This window comes from Salvelinus sp. IW2-2015, unplaced genomic scaffold (assembly GCF_002910315.2).
Source record: "Salvelinus sp. IW2-2015 unplaced genomic scaffold, ASM291031v2 Un_scaffold1921, whole genome shotgun sequence".
Lineage (NCBI taxonomy): Eukaryota > Metazoa > Chordata > Actinopteri > Salmoniformes > Salmonidae > Salvelinus > Salvelinus sp. IW2-2015.
In genome coordinates, this window is record NW_019943279.1 from 183,701 (window position 1) to 202,691 (window position 18,991).

The 18,991-nt window shown below is 45.3% G+C and overlaps 1 pseudogene; it reads right to left on the reverse strand.

Annotated features, from left to right (window-relative positions):
- Positions 1-13,560: 13,560 nt before the first annotated feature.
- LOC112072414 (NLR family CARD domain-containing protein 3-like) lies at positions 13,561-18,001 on the reverse strand (annotated as a pseudogene).
- Between the last annotated feature and the right edge of the window lie 990 nt (positions 18,002-18,991).

Here is an 18,991-nt window from a genome sequence, read left to right on the forward strand (position 1 = left end):
CTCCTTACAGGTTAATATTACTACTGAATGATCTCTCTACAGGTTAATATTACTACTGAATGATCTCCTTACAGGTTTATATATTACTTACTGAATGATCTCCTTACTGGTTAATATTACTACTGAATGATCTCCCTACAGGTTAATAAACTACTGAATGATCTCCCTACAGGTTAATATACTACTGAATGAACTCCTTACAGGTTAATATTACTACTGAATGATCTCCCTACAGGTTAATAAACTACTGAATGATCTCCCTACAGATTAATAAACTACTGAATGATCTCCTTACTGGTTAATATTACTACTGAATGATCTCTCTACAGGTTAATAAACTACTGAATGATCTCCCTACAGGTTAATATACTACTGAATGATCTCCTTACAGGTTAATATTACTACTGAATGATCTCCCTACAGGTTAATAAACTACTGAATGATCTCCTTACAGGTTATAAACTACTGATGATCTCCCTACAGGTTAATATTATTACTGAATGATCTCCTTACAGGTTATATTTCTACTGAATGATCTCCCTACAGGTTAATATTACTACGGAATGATCTCCCTACAGGTTAATAAACTACTGAATGATCTCCTTACAGGTTAATATTACTACTGAATGATCTCTCTACAGGTTAATATTACTACTGAATGATCTCCTTACAGGTTAATATACTACTGAATGATCTCCTTACAGGTTAATATTACTACTGAATGAGGTCACTTAATTGTTTTACCTCTTGTCTCACCCCCTCATCTCACCCCCCTCGTCTCACCCCTTGTCTCACCCCCTTGTCTCACCCCCTCGTCTCACCTCCCTCGACTCACCTCCCTCGACTCACCCCCTCGTCTCACCCCTCGTCTCATCCCCTCGTCTCATCCCCCTTGTCTCACCCCCCTTGTCTTCACCTCTACGCCTCAATGAGGAAAGAAGAAAAGATATTGCACTCTCGCTCTGTTTTCTCTGCACCGTTTTGTTGTTTTTTGTATTCTGCTCAAGCACACGTTGACACATCTGGTATCCAATCAGAACGGCATTCACTCCCTGCATCCAATCAGAAATTCCCTGCAGCACTTCCTGTTTTCTAAAGCCCCCCCTTTACTGCCTGTATCCAATCACAAGCTGTGTTGTTTGTGCTTGGGAACCATGTGATGATTGCTTCACAGGTCTGTCAAATAATCATTTCCCCAATGTCTCTTTGTCTCCTCCTGAAGCTCTGGCATTGGCTTAACAAGCAGGTAATGTTCTGGAGGAGAGCTCTGCTGAGAGAGAGAGAGAGAGAGAGAGAGAGCATGAGTGTGTGTGTCTGAAATTATGTCAAAATGAGAATGAAAGAGAGAAGAAGAGGAAGAGTGTATGAGTGTGAAATAGTCAGAGAACAAAAGAGAGAGAATGATAAAGGAAGGAAGAAAGAGAGTGTGTGAAGCAGTGTGAGCGCCCTATAGTAGCTTGGAGTGACGCTGTAACCATCCACTGTCATCCCTCCATCCTGTCTCCGCCCCTCGCTGACCTCACTTCCTCCCTGCTTCCTGCTTCTGTTGTGGTGAAGCTACGGTGGGGCGAGCTCATTCATTGGCTCCTCAACCTTCCTTAGCTTCTCCTCTGTGATCTGATTGGCTGGTTGGCTTCTGAGTGTGTGTGAGATGCATGGAGAGAAGAGACTGCTTTAGACCAAGCTGAGGAGAGTGCCGGGGGGGTTGGGTTGGGGGGGCAGGGCTGCCCCTACTATTACCAAGACAGGGTAGACYCTCCCTGCTATTCCCTAGCTCTGGAAATGAAGAGCTGCACCATGGAGGYGCATTAGCAGACCGCCTAAAGAAAGATCTGGGTGGYGTCCTGGGGGTTACATGGGTTTGGGAGGGGTGGGACTGAGCTGGTACTGGGTTGGGTTGGAGTCTGATCCATATTGGACAGGGGGGACATCCATATTAATGACTATTCTGTAGTGAAGGCGTTAGATTAGCATCTGTAAAGGTAGACTCCGCCTCGAGCAGCACGGCTGATATTGAGATGAGCGKGATGCAAGACTTTGCTTTCACACAGTCACACAGTATCCGCACATGTGCACAGGTTCGCTTCACACTGATAGAGCGTACTAGCTACGGGACCAAAACAGAGGAGAAGTTGAGCCTCTCTGTCCAACGCTCTTAGTTGTTGTGGAAATTGACCCAATCGCTGGTTACTTTGTGCATCTACGTCATATCGCTGAGTCTACCTTTAAAACAGCAGTTATCATCAAACCAATTTCTGATTCTGACTGGTCTTGAGCTGAGCTTTGCTGTAGTCTATATTTCTGTAGAGTCTATACTGTAGATTTTCTAGATCTCTCAGATTCTCATTCTGTTATGTGTTGACTCAGGATGTGTCCCAATACTCTGAGGTTGCCACCATATTGCTTCATGTGCTGTCAGGTCAGTGGCCATGTTGTGTAATACCACTGAGACACCGTCTTACTAATATCTCCCCATCACCTCCAGCCTCCTGATGGTCATGTTCAGCATTCTTCCTCAGTGACCTCACACACTCCCAGGTCACTTAGGAAGGTGTCATAATGCTGTCATAAGGTATCATAGGGTTGTTATAAGGCAGGGGACATAGAGAAACCTAAATCCTGGGAAGTGACTGTCCTCCTCTGTGGCCCTTAGAGGAACTGCCTCTTTTACAATAAAGACGTGTAAAGAGATGAGCCTGCAGACAGAGCACACGTCTCACACACAGCCCTGGGGTTTAACATGCGTGCACTCATGCATGGTGTGTGATAGAGTGTGTCTGTGTGCACAGGCTGTTCTCAGGATCCAAGATGGCGGCGGTAGGCTTTAGTTCAGACACAGAATGTCTGCCTTGGTCTCTGGTTTCCCAGGGGAGAAGGACACAGGTTTCTCCATGTCGTCAGTCACATCTGCACAACTCCTAATGGCAGATGCTGACTTATGTCTCTTTCTCTCTGTCACTTTCCCCTTCTTTTTTATCGCTCTGTCTCTCTGCTCTCTCTCCTCTGTCTCTCTCTGTAGATGGTCATATGGTTGGAGCGCTCCCTGGATAAACTCATCAGTATCTTCATCATCTTCCGCGTGACAGGAACTCTACTCATGGTTCTCCTGCTCACTGCTATGGTGCGTACTGTGTGTTCCTCAGAGCTTACCATAGTGTTTGATTTCCTCTTCCACAGTACATAGCTAATTGAGATATAGGCTATTTTCAGCATAACTCCTCTCTCTCTCTCTCTCTTCTCTCTCCTCTCTCTCTCTCTCTCTCTCTCTCTCTCTCTCCTCTCTCTCCTCTCCTTTCTCCTCTCTCTCCTCTTCTCTCTCTCCTCTCCTCTCTCTCTCTCTCTCTCTCCTCTCCTCCTCTCCTCTCTCTCTCTCTTCTCTTCTCTCTCTTCTTCTCTCTTCTCTCTCTCCTCTCTCTCTCTCTCTCTCTCATCTCTCCTCTCTCTCTCCTCTCTCTCTGCTCTCTCTCTCTCCTCTCTCTCTCTCTCCTCTCTCTCTCTCTCCTCCTCTCTCTCTCTCTCTCTCCTCTCTCTCCTCTCTCTCTCTCTCTTTGTAGGTTCATCATGAGAGTGTTCATATCATAGAGGTCACCAGTAACCTTATCAACGAGACTGTTCCAGCCATCCAGAATGGGCCAAGTAAGAGAGACATGCGAACCCACACACACACACCACACACACACACACACACACACACACACACACACTCTTGTACACTGTGACTGTCCATCAATATTGATGATGACGTTACTCCCAATTGTCACAGAAGTGTGATTACTGTGTGGGGTTGTGGTTGTGCCAGTGCGTGTGGCTTTGCAGCCAGACCTGCATGGTTTGCCACAGAGGGGTGTGTTGCCCCTGCTGCTGGGGTTCGTGTGCAGGCCGTTGGATTCTCCTCTTGATTATGTCTGGAGGTTGGACACCCAGGTGGAACACCAGGCTACGTCGGTTGCTAGCCAGGTTCTCCAATTAGACATTGCCAAGTACAGTTGTGACCAGTATGTGACCATGTGAGGGGGCGAGAGGTGGTTTGACCATTGATGTGGAAGGTGAGCTCTTTCTTGCTGAGGGGTGGAGTTGTTGACCATTGAGTGGAAGGTGCGCTTTCTTCTTGCTAGGGGTGAGTTGTTGCGACCACCCATTGATGTTGGAAGGTGAGCTGTTCTTGCTGGGGGAGGCGGTGAGTGGTGTGATCTGCTTTGAGTTGTTGACCATCGATGTGGAAGGTGAGCTCTTCTTGCCTGAGGGGGGTGATAGTTGTGACCATTGAAGTGGTAAGGTGAGCTTTCTTGCTGGGGGTGGGTGACGTTTTTTGATTGGACCACTCGATGTGGAAGGGTGAGGTGAGCTCTTCGTGCTGGGGTGAGTGTTGACCATGATGAAGGTAGCTCTCTTGCGGGGTGAGTTGTTGACCATTAATGTGGAAGGTGACTCCTTCTTCGATAGATGGTGAGTTGTGACCCAGATGTGTGGAAGGTGAGCTCTTCTTGATAATTTGGAGTAGCTTGTTGACCTATGTTGAATTGGAAGGTGAGCATCTTCTTGTGATGGGTGAGTTGTGTTGACCAAATGATGTGAGGGAAGCTCTTCTCTGAATAGATGGTGAGTTGTTTGACCAAAGAGTGTGGTACTGCTGAGACTGACGGGAGCTGTAGACGGAGAGAGACAAGGCTCAGTGAATAGCTGCATATATTCTGGTGAGTGGGAGAGGAGATATTTGCTGTGCAAAGATGGTGAGTTGAGGTCTTGCTTATGTGGCTTGAGGCCGCCGAGGAGAATGACAAGGTAGCCATTCACCTCCCTCGTCATCAGCCTGGAACCCAACTGCTTTTATTTAACCTCTAAGCATTCATCTCTTCATGGTACAGACGGCTCAAAGGCACTTCAAGCTCTGACAGAGAGGGGAATGGCCTGGGCAGACAAGCTCTTACCCTCCCGCGATCGAAGAGAAGTGGAGACTCGTCACCGGCGTCCACTATCGGGGGGTTAACTAGGTGAGCAGGGACTGGGCCTGGGAGTGGTTAAACTAGGTGGAGCAGTGGACTGGGGCCTGGGGGTGTAACTAGGTGTCAAGCACAAAGTGCTCAGACTGGGCCCCGCGGGGCCCCAGTCCATTAGAAGAACAGAGCGGAGCAGTGGCATCGAGTCGCCTGTGGTGGCTCATAACTAGATCAGTGAGCAGTGATGACCGTGGTCAGCACTAGGCGAGTTAAACTAGCTCACCGGAGCAGTGGAATGGGCCTGGTCTCGTTAACTCAGGCGAGACAAGTGATGGAGGAGCACTGAGGGATATAACTCAGCGGCAAAGCAGTAGCCGTTGGCCACTGGGCGGTAACTAGATCGTCCATGAGCAAGTGACTGGGTAGCCTGTGCAGAGATTAACTACAGAGTGCAGCAGTAGGCTCGGGTACCTGGTTAATAGGTGAGCAGTGGACGACTGCGGCCTACGGTACAACCAAGTAAGATGCTCACCTTCCACAACATCAATGGCTCAACACCTTCTCCCCCCCACTTCACAATGTGTGAGCAGTGGGACCCGGCGACGGGGCTCCGCATGACGCTTATAAACTACCTGAAAGCTGACTGTGGTGCCTGGAGTTAACTAGGTAATGCAGTGGCAGGGGCCCTGGGGCGAATTAATGAGAGGTGGATGACGCGTAATCTGGTTGCCTTGGGGCGTTAACTAGGAGTGAGCAATGGCGTGTGAACCCTGTGCTAGTGCAACATAGCCGGTGAAGAAACATGTGAGACATGCGGTGGCCTGAGGGGTTAAACTGAAGGTACCCGATCAGACGTCGTGCAGAGGGCGCTGGGGATATAACGTAGAGTGTCAGCAAACCTCCAGTAAGCCAGTGGACTAGAGGCTGCACGAGGTATGACAAGTTCCGGAAACCAGCTGCGGCACCTGGCCGACGGGCAACTGGGCCCTTAACTATGACAGAGACTCTGAGAGCCTGGGGCAGGGTGGACAGGTGAGCAGTGGGGCCTGAGGACCAACCTGCGAGCGTCCCGTCATAGCCTATGAGGCAAATATCGACTACGGTCGCTACATCATCTATGGAGCATCAACAGCGCACCACCATTTATCCGAGCTATCTCGGGTAACTAGCCCCAATAGCCCCTCCCAACTAAGAACCCATCACACACCAAATCACCTACTATCTCTTACAATATGTGATAACCTCCTGGCTCCTCAAAGTTAAACTTCACGTATATCTCCTATCATGATATACACCACCATGGTACATAATGGACATCCACACCACGCCTGGTAGCTAGTCGAAATAGAGCCCCTGGCTGCCACACAAGCAATATGCTAGCGAATTCACCATTGTTTGGTGATAACCCCCTGGCCTCCTCATAGACATCACAACCACCCTGTGGGTGAATCAACGCCCTGCTCCTCATAGACGTCGAACCACCCTGTGGTGTAACCCCCTGGCCTCCTCAAATAGACCATCTAACCACCAACCTGTTGGTGATAACCCCTGGCTCCTCATAGACATCACACCACCCTGTGGTATAACCCCCCTGGACTCCTCATACATCAACTGCGTGATAACCGCATCCTGCAGCACTACCACCCTGGGTGAGATAACCCCTCGGCTCTCTCTAGGACATCACGAAACATCACCTCTGGTGGTGATAACCCCCTGGCTCGCTATCGCATCACACACCTGCGGAATGGTCTCAACTACACCAACCCTGTGTGATACCCTGGCTCGTATAACATCACCTACCCTGTGGTGACCCTCTCCTATATGACGATCCACCACCCTGTAGGTGATTCATACCCGCCTGGCCCTCATAGAATCACTCTATCCCTGGTGATAACCCCTCTGCGCTCTCATAGACATCATCACCACCCTGATGGTATTACAGCCCCCTGTCTCCTCATTAGTATCAAATCACACACCCTGGTAGTTGATAACCCCTGGCTTCCTCAGATAACATCAACACCCAACCCGTGTGGTTGATATACCCCTGGCTCCCATATAGACATACAACTGGAAACCCCTGGCTCCTGCATAGACATCACAACCAGCCCTATGTGTGCTATAACCCCCCTGGCTCCTCATAGAACATCACAACCTTGATAGAGGTGATGAACACCCCGTGGCTCCCTCATTAGAACATCACATCACCTGTGGTGATAACCCCCTGGCTCCCTCATAACATCACACCACCCTGCCGGGTGATACCCCCTGGCTCCTCATAGACATCACCACCCTGCGGTGATAACCCCTGGCTCCTTATAGACATCACAACACCCTGTGGTGGTAACCCCCTGGCTCCTCATAGACATCACACCAGCCCTGCCGGTGATAACCCCTGGCTCCTCATAGACATCCACTCAACAGCTGAACAGGGTGCTTTATTGGTAAATCAGTCCCTGACCTTCTTTCTCTCTCCACCCTCTCCTCCAGTTGGCTCCCGAAGCCCAGGTCATCCAGAAAGCTATGAACTCTGCTGCCACTAACGTCTACCAGCAGACGGTCGAGAGAATGGATAACATTCAAGGTAAGAGAGACAACAGGAGAGAGATGGAAAGAGAGGGAGGGGGTGGAGACACACTGGTAAAATCACTGATTTGTGTGTGTGTGGTGTGTGTGTGTGTGTGTGTGTGTGTGTGTGTGTGTGTGTGTGTGTGTGTGTGTGTGGTGGGTGTGTGTGTGTGTGTGTGTGTGTGTGTGTGTGGTTGTGTGTGTGTGTAGGCTCCATAAGATGCCTTGGTGAAAAGGGGAACCACACAGCTGTCATAGAGAAGCAGGTTCTGGAACTGTGGACAGACTGTACCATTCCTGGTTTGTCAAGGTAACACGGGGGGGGGGCTGGTCCATCAGACCCACAGTATAGGGGGGTTCACATGGTCACATCTTCATGTTTGGCTTGAGAATATAAAGACTGAAACACTGATTACCCCTTATAAACACAGACCAGAACTACACTATACATTCATACTTGTCTCACTCTTTCAACACCATCCTGTGTGTGTGTGTGTGTGTGTGTGTGTGTGGTGGTGTGTGTGTGTCTGTGTCTGTGTCTGTGTGCTTACGTGTCGTGTGTGCTTACCTGTATGTCTACGGTGTTTCTGTCTCAGAATGTAACCCAGACAGGAGGGCGTAACCGTAGTGGTGGTCAGAAGCTTGTCCAAGACAGAACAGCGGGCTGGGAGAGATCTTAGACTGGCAGGACATCGCCTCCTTCGCTCAGGAGAACATAGAAACACTGCTCTCTGTGAGTACACACGTGTGTGTGTGTGTGTGTGTGTGTGTGTGTGTGTGTGTGGTGTGTGTTGTGGTGTGGTGTGTGTGGGTGTGTGTGTGGTGTGTGTGTGTGTGTGTGGTGTGTGGGTTGTGATATAAACGTGTGTATCCTCTGTTATAGATAGTGGATCTCTGTGGGTGGTGATGAGTCGGAACGTTGGGCTGCTGATCTCCACAACGACCACCTCTCCTCACTGTCCTCTTCCACAGCGGCACAGCTCTCCTCAACTTCGCCCTCAGCCTGGTAACACACACACAGCTCTCCTCAACTTCCCCTCAGCCTGGTAACACACACAACAGCTCTCCTCAACTTCGCCCTCAGCCTGGTAACACACACACCACAGCTCTCCTCAACTTCCCTCCAGCCTTGGTAACACACACACATAGCTCGCTTCTGTGTGCCTCCTCCTTCATACCGTAATATTTACATTGTTGATTGTGTGTCCSTGTGTGTGTGTSRCCGTGCYTGTGTGTGTCCTTTTGTGTGTGTATGTGTGTATGTGTAGGTGATATTCCTGACCACGTTGTTCTATCTGCTGAGTTCCAGTGGAGAGTACTACGAGCCTGTCAAATGGGTGATCAACCTCACTCCTCTGTCCCAGCCCGGACCATCCTCTAACATCATAGGACAGTCTGTAGAGGAGGCCATCAGGTACACACACACACACAGCACACACATAAACACACACACACGCACGGTCTTGTACAGCTAACCTTGTGGGGACACACAATTCAGTCCCATTCTAAATCCTGTTTTCCCTAACCCCTAACCCGTACACTTACCCTAACCCATACACTTACCCTAACCGTAACTGTAACCCTCAAATTAAACCAAAAACCTAACCTGAACGCTAAACCTAACCCTAGCTCTTAAACCTAACCCTAGCTCCTAAATCTAACCCTAGCTCCTAAACCTAACCCTAGCTCCTAAACCTAACCCTAGCTCCTAACCCTAACCCTAGCTCTTAAACCTAACCCTAGTTCTTAAACCTAACCCTAGCTCCTAACCCTAACCCTAGCTCTTAAACCTAACCTAGGCTCCTAAACTATAACTTCGGTCCCCACAAGAATATTTAAACACGTCCACACACACACTGCACTCATTTGACATTTGAAATGTTAAAACATATATTAGTTTAATTGTGTGTGTTTTAGAGGGGTGTTTGATGCCTCTCTGAAGATGGCAGGTTCTATGGTCTCTACACCTGGCTGACACACACCCATCTTCGCATCCACATCGTCTTCATCCCCTCTGGTGAGTGTGTTCAAAACTGACTGATCAATAGAACATCTTAACTTGCTGATGTTGACTGACTAGCCTGGAGACGAGGAAAACCCTCCTTATGTCCAAACTATTAGATGAGTAACTTGTATAACAGGACTGTTCTATTCCAGTCTTCTGTCTTACTATTGTCAAAACTGTTCCATGTGTCCTCTCCCTCACCCCCCTTCAGCCCTGGCAGCTATCCTGGGTGCGGTGCCGTTCCTGGGGAGCTACGGGCAGCGCTGCCCGTGTGTGTGACCTGTGGCTGGCCCAGGGAGGGGGCAAAGCCTTGCTACTGCTACTCTTCCATCTCTGCCCACCTACTTCGTAGACACAGCCATCTACTCCGATATATCAGGGTGTGTGTGTGTGTGTGTGTGTGTGTGTGTGTGTGTGTGTGTGTGTGTGTGTGTGTGTGTGTGTGTGTGTGTGTGTGTGTGTGTGTGTGTGTGTGTGTGTGTGTGTGTGTGTGTGTGTAGTGGTGTGTGTATGGTGTGTGTGGAGTGTTGTGTTGTGCGTATCACTGTTTATGAGATCATGTGTAGAGAGAGAAATCTAATCGTTATGATATTAAAGTAAGTGTTGTGTTGATATCTGCACCCCCCCCACAGTGGTGGTCACCCGTATCTGACTGTCTAGCAGTGGCAGGAGGAGCATACTATCTGGGTCTGGAGGGGGCGATCATCGGTCCTATCCTGCTCTATTCCTGGTGGTAGCCTCCAACATCTACAGTGCCATGCTGATGAGTCCCAACTCTGCCCAGCCCACCCCTGTACAGTCTACCTGGCCACTACATCCTGCCAGGTCCTTCTGGACACCACTCCCTCGGTGAGAAGGGTGAGCGAGTGAGAGGTGGAGTGTTCCCTGGTTTCATTGACTGGGTGCCTGTTCCTTGGCTTCTATATGGCTGATTACCTGGGAGAAGCACCCTTTCCTCCCTCGTGCTCCTCCCGAGCTCTATGGGTCTCCCAGGCGGAGTGGCAGGGTGTGAGGAGGTTACCCACGATGCCATCAGCCTGATAAGCTACTTTTCAGACCATAGAGGAAGGCCCTCCCCTCCCCCACACATATGAGACCATAGAAAAGATTTACATTAGAAATCAAATCAATGGTCCACAATTATACTGGAAACCATATTTAATATTGAATGTCTGACACCATATTTAATATTGGATGTTTGAACCATATTTAATATTGAATAGTCTGACACCATATTAATATTGGATGTTTGACACCATATTTAATATTGAATGTCTGAACCAATTTAATATGAATGTCTGACACCATATTAATATTGAATGTCTGACACCATATTTAATATGAATGTTGACACCATATTTAATATTGAATGTCTGACACCATATTAATATTGGATGTTTGACACCATATTTAATATTGAATGTTTGACACCATATTTATATTGAAAGTCTGACACCATATATTAATATTGGATGTCTGACACCATATTTAATATTGAATGTCTGACACCATATTTAATATTGAATGTTTGACACCAATTTAATATTGAATAGTCTGACACCATATTTAATATTGAATGTCTGACACCATATTAATATTGAATGTCTGACACCATATTTAATATTGAATGTCTGACACCATATAATATTGATGTTCTGAACATATTAATATTGAATGTCTGACACCATATTTATATTTGGATGTTTGACACCATAATAATATTGATGTCTGACACCATATTTAATATTGAATTTCTGACACCATATTTAATATTGAATGTCTGACACCATATTTTATTGATTCAATTGAATGTCTGACACCATATTAATATGAATGTCTGACACCATATTTAATATTGAATGTCTGACACCATATTTAATATTGAAGTTGACACCATATTTAATATTGAATGTCTGACACCATATTTAATATTGATGTTGACACCAATTATATTGAATGTCTGACACCATATTTATAATTGAATGTCTGACACCATATTTAATATTGAATGTCTGACACCATATTTAATATTGAAATGTCTGACACCATATTTAATATTGAATGTCTGACACCATATTTATATTTGGATGTTTAATTGATGCTCATCACATCTCGCTGATTGCAGTTGCTTCTCAGCTGTTCACACATCAGCGATGGTAAAGTTTATTGTGCCGCAATAAGGGATGGGACATGTGGATTTTAGAACATGGGTCTGTTCTACCCATTCTATGTACACGTATAAGACCCCCCAGTACCAAATCTACAGACCTGCCTAAAGTGGGATGTATCTCCCCCCCCCCAATCCTCTCTGCCCCCTCTACTTGGCACTTTTGTGAAGGTTAAAGTTCAGAATGGGTCGCACGTTGTAAGCTGCAACAGAGCAATGAACTAACCCTGGTCCCGGAGAGCTACTGGATGGGCAGGGTTTAGTTCCAGCCCAGCATTAAGACATCTGATTCAAGTAATGAYGGATTTAATAAGGAAACTAGAACCTGTACACCCGGGTGCCCTCCAGATGCCACCAAAATTAACATTTAGCGCTTTTGGTTTTTATCATCTTTACTGTTATCATTAATATAATACTGTTTTATTATCTCTATGGTTACATGTTGTATGATGCATTGTCATGCTTAGGAGTTCTGTTGGTGTGGCGATGAGTACTGTATGCAGGCACTTCCTGTGCTGAGAGGTGGAACTTCCTGTGTTGATGTTTTTACATTTAAAAACAGATTCGTTTTCAGCTCAAGTTTATGTTTTGCTCTCTATCACACACGCACGCACGCACACGCACGCACGCACGCACGCACGCACGCACGCACACACACACACACACACACACACACACACACACACACACACACACGTTGATGTCAGTGCTGCTGTAAGGTGAATGTAGTCTGAAGGCGCTGTAGTTGTTACATATCACAGTAATAAGGTAGTGGGTCCTGGCCTGTACTAACTACATCCTATTATAATCTATCACATACATACCCCGGATTACACACACACACATTCACTCCACGTTTATGGGAGAAGGATGAACTTTCACATTATAAATGTAKCCGTTTACACCAACTGAACGATGTACAGGTATGTATTCTGATTGAGTYCTCTGTATGTGAAGCACGACATCATCTTATGTGGCCGAAGCGTTAGCTGTCTGAGGTTGGGAGGACTGGTTATTTATCCTGASAAGGTTGGAGTCCTKCTGTTGGCTCACTTCCCTCACCCTGACGTCACCTGACTCTGGAACATACCGTTGCTGTGTTTTCTACTGGAAATGCACTGAGACAATAAACAGGACTGTTTCAACTAAGATGGTGTCCTCCTGGTGTTGCTCCACAATATCAACTCGTTCATTTTCAGACTGATCATCACATACATGTTTTATATTTTCCCTCAACGATCAATCATTAACCAAACTGATTGGAGCATTACAGGCTAACACTTGATATTGAAGTCATTGTCTAAACAAGTTACAGAACACTACAGAGAGGGGASATGTACCCWCTGCAGAGTACACTGGAACTTATCCCTAGAGAGATAAACATGTTCAAAAACAMGAACCAATGCACTTATTGATGGATTCTATTTAGTTTTCTAATAAGGCTACTCACACCATACATTAACATGTTGGATAACACATTTCAAATGGCAGAAAGACAAACAGATGTACAAACCACAATAATAACAATTACAATTACAAATGACTAAACATTTCTATTTTTCCTGCAGCATTTCTTAAGGCTATTTACACTAAAACACAGAGGGGGAAATGACTCCCACTGATTTCGAGTCCTGAAGTCAGACTGTGCCCATGTTCCATCAAGTCCTCGTCCATTTTCAGATTGTGTCCACTTTGTCAGATATGCTTCTGCACATGGTATTAGAATGTGTCTCTCATCCGTCCACTGTGTCGGCGTTGTGACCATATTTCCTCGTCCCTTGTATGCAAATTATTTTGAAATTGCCTCTTTTGTATTCTACTATTTGACAGTAAGTTGAGAACCCGACTGAGGTCATTAGGTTATTTCTTTTTGGGGGGGAGGGGGGTATTGATCCGAGGGCCTTCGAAAGGGGGGCTGATTTAGAGGGTGGGATGATGATGATTKAAATGGTTTTACTGTCCAGATCCATCTACACTTGTAAAGATATTCAGACACAATGGGTGCCTGACTGCCTCCGGAGGTGGGAAGGAAGATCGGATCACAATCAGATAATGTGTTTTTTGATTGTCTACACCTGTCTAAAAATGTGGGCACAATCAGAATGTGGACAAGATCAGGACAAAGCTATGTTATAGCTCCAGAYATAAACAGGACTAGAATATGTGTGCTGGAGCAGGAGGTGACTTGCCTGAGGACTCAGAACTGTCTTACTCTGCACAGGGTAATAGCTGAGTCAAGCCAAGGCCATAGCACCACATAAAGTGGCTCAGTGAATGTGGCGTGGAATGTGTGCAGGTGGGTCAGTGTGTCAGAGGAAACATTGTACAAGGACAGRGTACCACCTTGCCAGTCCAGATACACTCCTACTCTGCGGGAGCTGGAGGACAGTAAGAGGATGGGGGTGCTCTTTATGTTATGAAAGGCATCATAGGACTTGTCATTGCAGTACAAACTCCAGGACATGTCATTGTAGCCAATCACAGTCATTATTCCCTCCTTTCCTAACAAGTCTTCTATATGTCAGCCCTACATAAGCCCCATAACCCTCCCACTCTGCCTCCCAGTAGCAGCGCCCAGAAAGAGGCTCTCTACACAGCATCTGAGTCCACTGGTCAAACCTCTCTGGGTGCTTAGGATAGTTTTTCTGATGTCCTTTGGAGTCATGCACCACCTTCCTGTTCCCCCGAGTCAGGTACAGTTGAGGGTGTATGGTGTTGAGGTCTGGTGTGAGCTCACAGGCATCTGATGATACATAACACATCAAGATAATAGTTTGGCATCGTTGTGTAGTTTTATTTCAAATTTATTTTGATCATATAGTATTGGTAACATTTTTGAAAATCAAGTATAATCTCGTATATTCCAAATAAATGTTATCCCTGGGTAACATTAAACAACAGTAATTTTACTCTGATTCCAAATGGTATTGAGACTTACATTTTCTCAATGCTGATTTTAACCAGCACTCTGAATCATGGTGCACACTGGAAGAACAGCAGAAACAAACAGACAGTTAGAATCAAGGACTTATCTTTTTGATGGGAAATAATAACCAATGTGAATGTTTTTACCTGAGTGTCTGCAGTTTATAGTGTGGATCCTCCAGTAGAGTAGAGAGCAGTTTGCCTGAGTCTCCAGGGTTATTGTAGCTCAGGTCCAACTCTCTCAGGTGGGAGGGATTTGAGCTGACAGCTGAAGCAAGAAAAGCACAACCTTCCTCTGTGACTCCACAGAATGACAGGCTGCAGAACGAGACTTCTCACTCTCAGAGAAATATACACTCATGTCATCTASATGGCCAATAAATAAGAGTCTACCACATTAKCCTGGAATATTTAGTATAATATTATCATTTTCTGAGAAAGTATGTGTACATCATCTCAGAATATTAACTGTAAGGGGTACAGTTAGGGTAGGGTCAACAGTAGGGTTAGATAAGAAACACAGTGTGAAAGACTAACCTAAGTATCTTTAGTTTACAACTTGGATTCCCCAGTCCAATAAAGAGTTGTATCACTCCTGAATCCTGCAGGTCATTGTCACCCAGGTCCAGCTCTATCAGACTTGAGTTTGAGCAGAAAACTGAAGCCAAGCTTTACTGTTTTTGATGTTACATTGCTTCAGCCTGAAGAGAATGTAAGAGTGATTGATATTCATATGTCATCATAAACTTTATGAACAGCTCTTGAAACTTTATTTCATACAATTTGACCCGATTTCAGGATTTGTTGTTTACTTGAGTTTCTCCAGTGGACAGAGTGGATTCTTCAGTCCAGCAGAGAGCAGCACTATTCCTGAATCCTGCAGGTCATTGTCACTCAGGTCCAGCTCTCTCAGGTGTGAGGAGTCTGAGCTGAGAACTGAGGCCAACGACTCACAGCATTTCTCYGTGAGGTTACATCCATTCAGCCTTAGGAAGAAAAAAGACCACTACGTGTTAAGAAATCAACCCATATCTTTGTTTATATTAGTGTTCTGTCTGATGACGAAAGTTTTAATTTAAAGTACTTACAGAGCTGTTCTGGAAGCCTTGACCACTAGCAGCAGCCTCACAAGTACTTCTTCAGGTCAAACACATCCAGCTCCTCTTCTGAGGTCAGCAACACAAAGAGAAGAGCTGACCACTGTGCAGGAGAGAGTTCTTCTTTAGAGAGACTTCCTGAGCTCACGTAGCTTTGGATCTCCTCTACTAGTGAATGGTCATTTAGCGCATTCAGACAGTGGAACAGATTGATGCATCTCTCTGGAGAGGGATTCTCCCTGATCTTCTCCTTGATGTATCTGACTGTTTTCTTATTGGTCTCTGAGCTGCTTCCTGTCTGTGTCAGTAGGCCTCGAAGAAGAGTCTGATTGGAYTCCAGTGAGAGGCCGAGTCTGATTGGACTCCAGTGAGAGGCCGAGAAAGAAGCGGAGGAACAGGTCCAAATGTCCATTCTCACTCTGTAAGGCCTTGTCCACTGCACTCTTGTAGAGGATTGTCACAGCTGTGTCTTTGGCTGGCTGAAGTTTCCTGCTTGTTTTTTGTTCAGACATTACATTTACAGTGTCATTGTTGAATGTGAGAAACACGTATAAAGCTGCCAGAAACTCTTGAATGCTCAGATGCACAAAGCAGTAGACCTTCTCCTGGTGCAGCCCAAACTCCTCTCTAAAGATCTCTGTGCACACTCCTGAGTACACTGATGCTTCTGTGACATCAATGCCACACTCTCTCAGGTCTTCCTCATAGAAGATCAGATTGCCTTTTTCCAGCTGCTGAAAAGCCAGTTTTCCCAGTGCTAGGATGGTAGTTTTATTCCAATAATGATCCAATGCAAGATCTCCAAGATACTTCTGACCACTCTGTTTGGTCTGAAACACCAGGATTTGTGTGTACATTTGAGTCAGAGTCTTGGGCAAATCTCCGCTTTCTGCTTCACGCAACATTTCCTCGAGAACTGTGGCTGAAATCCAACTGAAGACTGGTATGTGGCACATGATGTAAATGCTCCTTGAAGACTTCAAATGCTTTATGATTCTGTTGGCCAGGTTCACATCACTGATTCTCTTCCTGAAGTACTCTTCTTTCTGTGGGTCGTTAAACCCTCGTACTTCTGTCACACGGTCAACACATTCAGCAAGGATCTGATTGGCTGCTGCAGGTCGAGAGGTGATCCAGAGGAGAGAAGAGGGAAGCAGATTTCCCTTGATGAGGTTTGTCAGTAGCACATCCACTGAAGTTGGCTCTGTGACATCACAACAGCTCTCATTATTCTGAAAGTCTAGAGGAAGTCGACACTCATCCAGACCATCAAAGACAAACAGAACTTTGTACTTTTCAAAGTCTGTTATCCCTGATTCTTTGGTTTCTATGAAGAAGTGATTGAGAAGTTCAACCAAGCTGTGTTTTTTCTTCATCAGATTCAGCTCCCGAAAAGGGAGTGAACATATCAGGTGGACATCATGATTTGCTTTTTMTTCAGCCCAGTCTAGAATKAACTTCTGCACGGAGACCGTTTTTCCARTGCCAGCGACTCCCTTTGTCAGCACTGTTCTGATACATTGGTCTTGTCCAGGTAAGGGTTTATAGATGTCGTTGTACTTGATTGGTATCTCTTGTGTTGACGCTCGTCTAGATGCCATCTCAATCTGTCTCACTTCATGTTCCTTATTGACCTGTCCACTTCCACCCTCTGTGATGTAGAGCTCTGTGTAGATCTTATTGAGAAGGGTTGTCACGATTGTCCAAGGGAGAGAGAGAGGACCAAGGCGCAGCGTGTAAAAAATACATCTTCTCTTTATTTAGGAGATGAACGAACGAAGCAAAACAACAAATAGACGACCGTGAAGCTATAACCGAACAAAATGCAAACATGCGACCTAGACACAGACACAGACCTAGACACAGACACAGACACAGACCTAGACACAGACCTAGACACAGACACAGACCTAGACACAGACACAGACCTAGACAATGACCCAACAAAAACATGATGCCTATGGCTGCCTAAAATATGGCTCCCAATCAGAGACAACAGAGCAATAGACCGACATCTTCTCTGATTGAGAACACTCAGCAACCATAAGACATACTAGAAACATTCATCTCAACCATAGACATACCAGAAACATTCACACAACACACATACCCTAAACAACCCCCCTTTTCCATATACCACCCGAAACAGAAACGAAACGAGACAAAACACAAACATTCCCCATGTCACACCCTGACCTAACTAAAATAATAAAGAAAACAAAGATAACTAAGGCCAGGGTGTGACAAGGGTTGGGTTTCCCTGTTTTGCTATTCCCTCAAAGACACGCTCACACCTCCTCTTCATGTTGGACTTGAGTCTAAGTTGGCACACAGTAAGCTCACCCAAAAGACCTGACAATTTAGATATCATTAATGTTAACATGTTACTACAGACACATTCAGGGTTTCAAGCAGCTATGTATTACAGTGTATACTTTCAAGCAAACAACCGTATAGGCCTCTCTTATACACTGTGTGCTTTTGCAAACAGAATAGCTCAAAGAAGATCAATTAAATATAGGCATGTAGATTAGGGAGAGTGTATTTACAGAAATTCTCCGTGACATCTCTCTCTGGGCATACATGGGGGTCATTCTTCAAATGCTGGTGCATTTGGGCATGGCATTTCAGAAAGATAATAATGTTTCTAGATTTAAAACATCTTCCCATTCTAAATCAACTAATATGTCAGCTTAATGACTTTGAATAATTGTTCTATTATGATAACGTTGTGCCACCAGCAGGAGTAGTAACACAAATTACACATTTTTGGTAATTGAGAATTTTCTCGAATGGAGGCAACAGATGCTAAAATATAAGGTAATGTACCCTTAAAAAAAATATTTACTAAAGTGATAGGATTACTTATTTAGCTCACAATGTAATTTCCCTTCATTTAAATTGAGTAACACCAATGACACTGTGTATTTAGACAACAAATTATCTTTGGAATCCTCAAATGTATGACCTACTAAAAGGGTGTGATTAGCTAAGAATTTTCTTTAATATAGACTCCTCCCCCGATAACGGTTTGCCACTGGAATGCTCAAGGTCCTTGTATATCTTTGTAATGAGTGATTTTAATTTAATTGATCTATACAATATGTTAAATACTTTTGTTTACTTTCTAGCATTCCAAATAATAGATCGATATCTCTAAATCCCCAAAACATGTCACTACAACTCTGCTCATCAATATTGGGGAAAGCCAATTTGCTTGCAACCAAGTACTTTACACAATGCATAAACAAAGTTTTGCAGTATAAAGGACTTGCTTTAAGTTTTACAATGGATA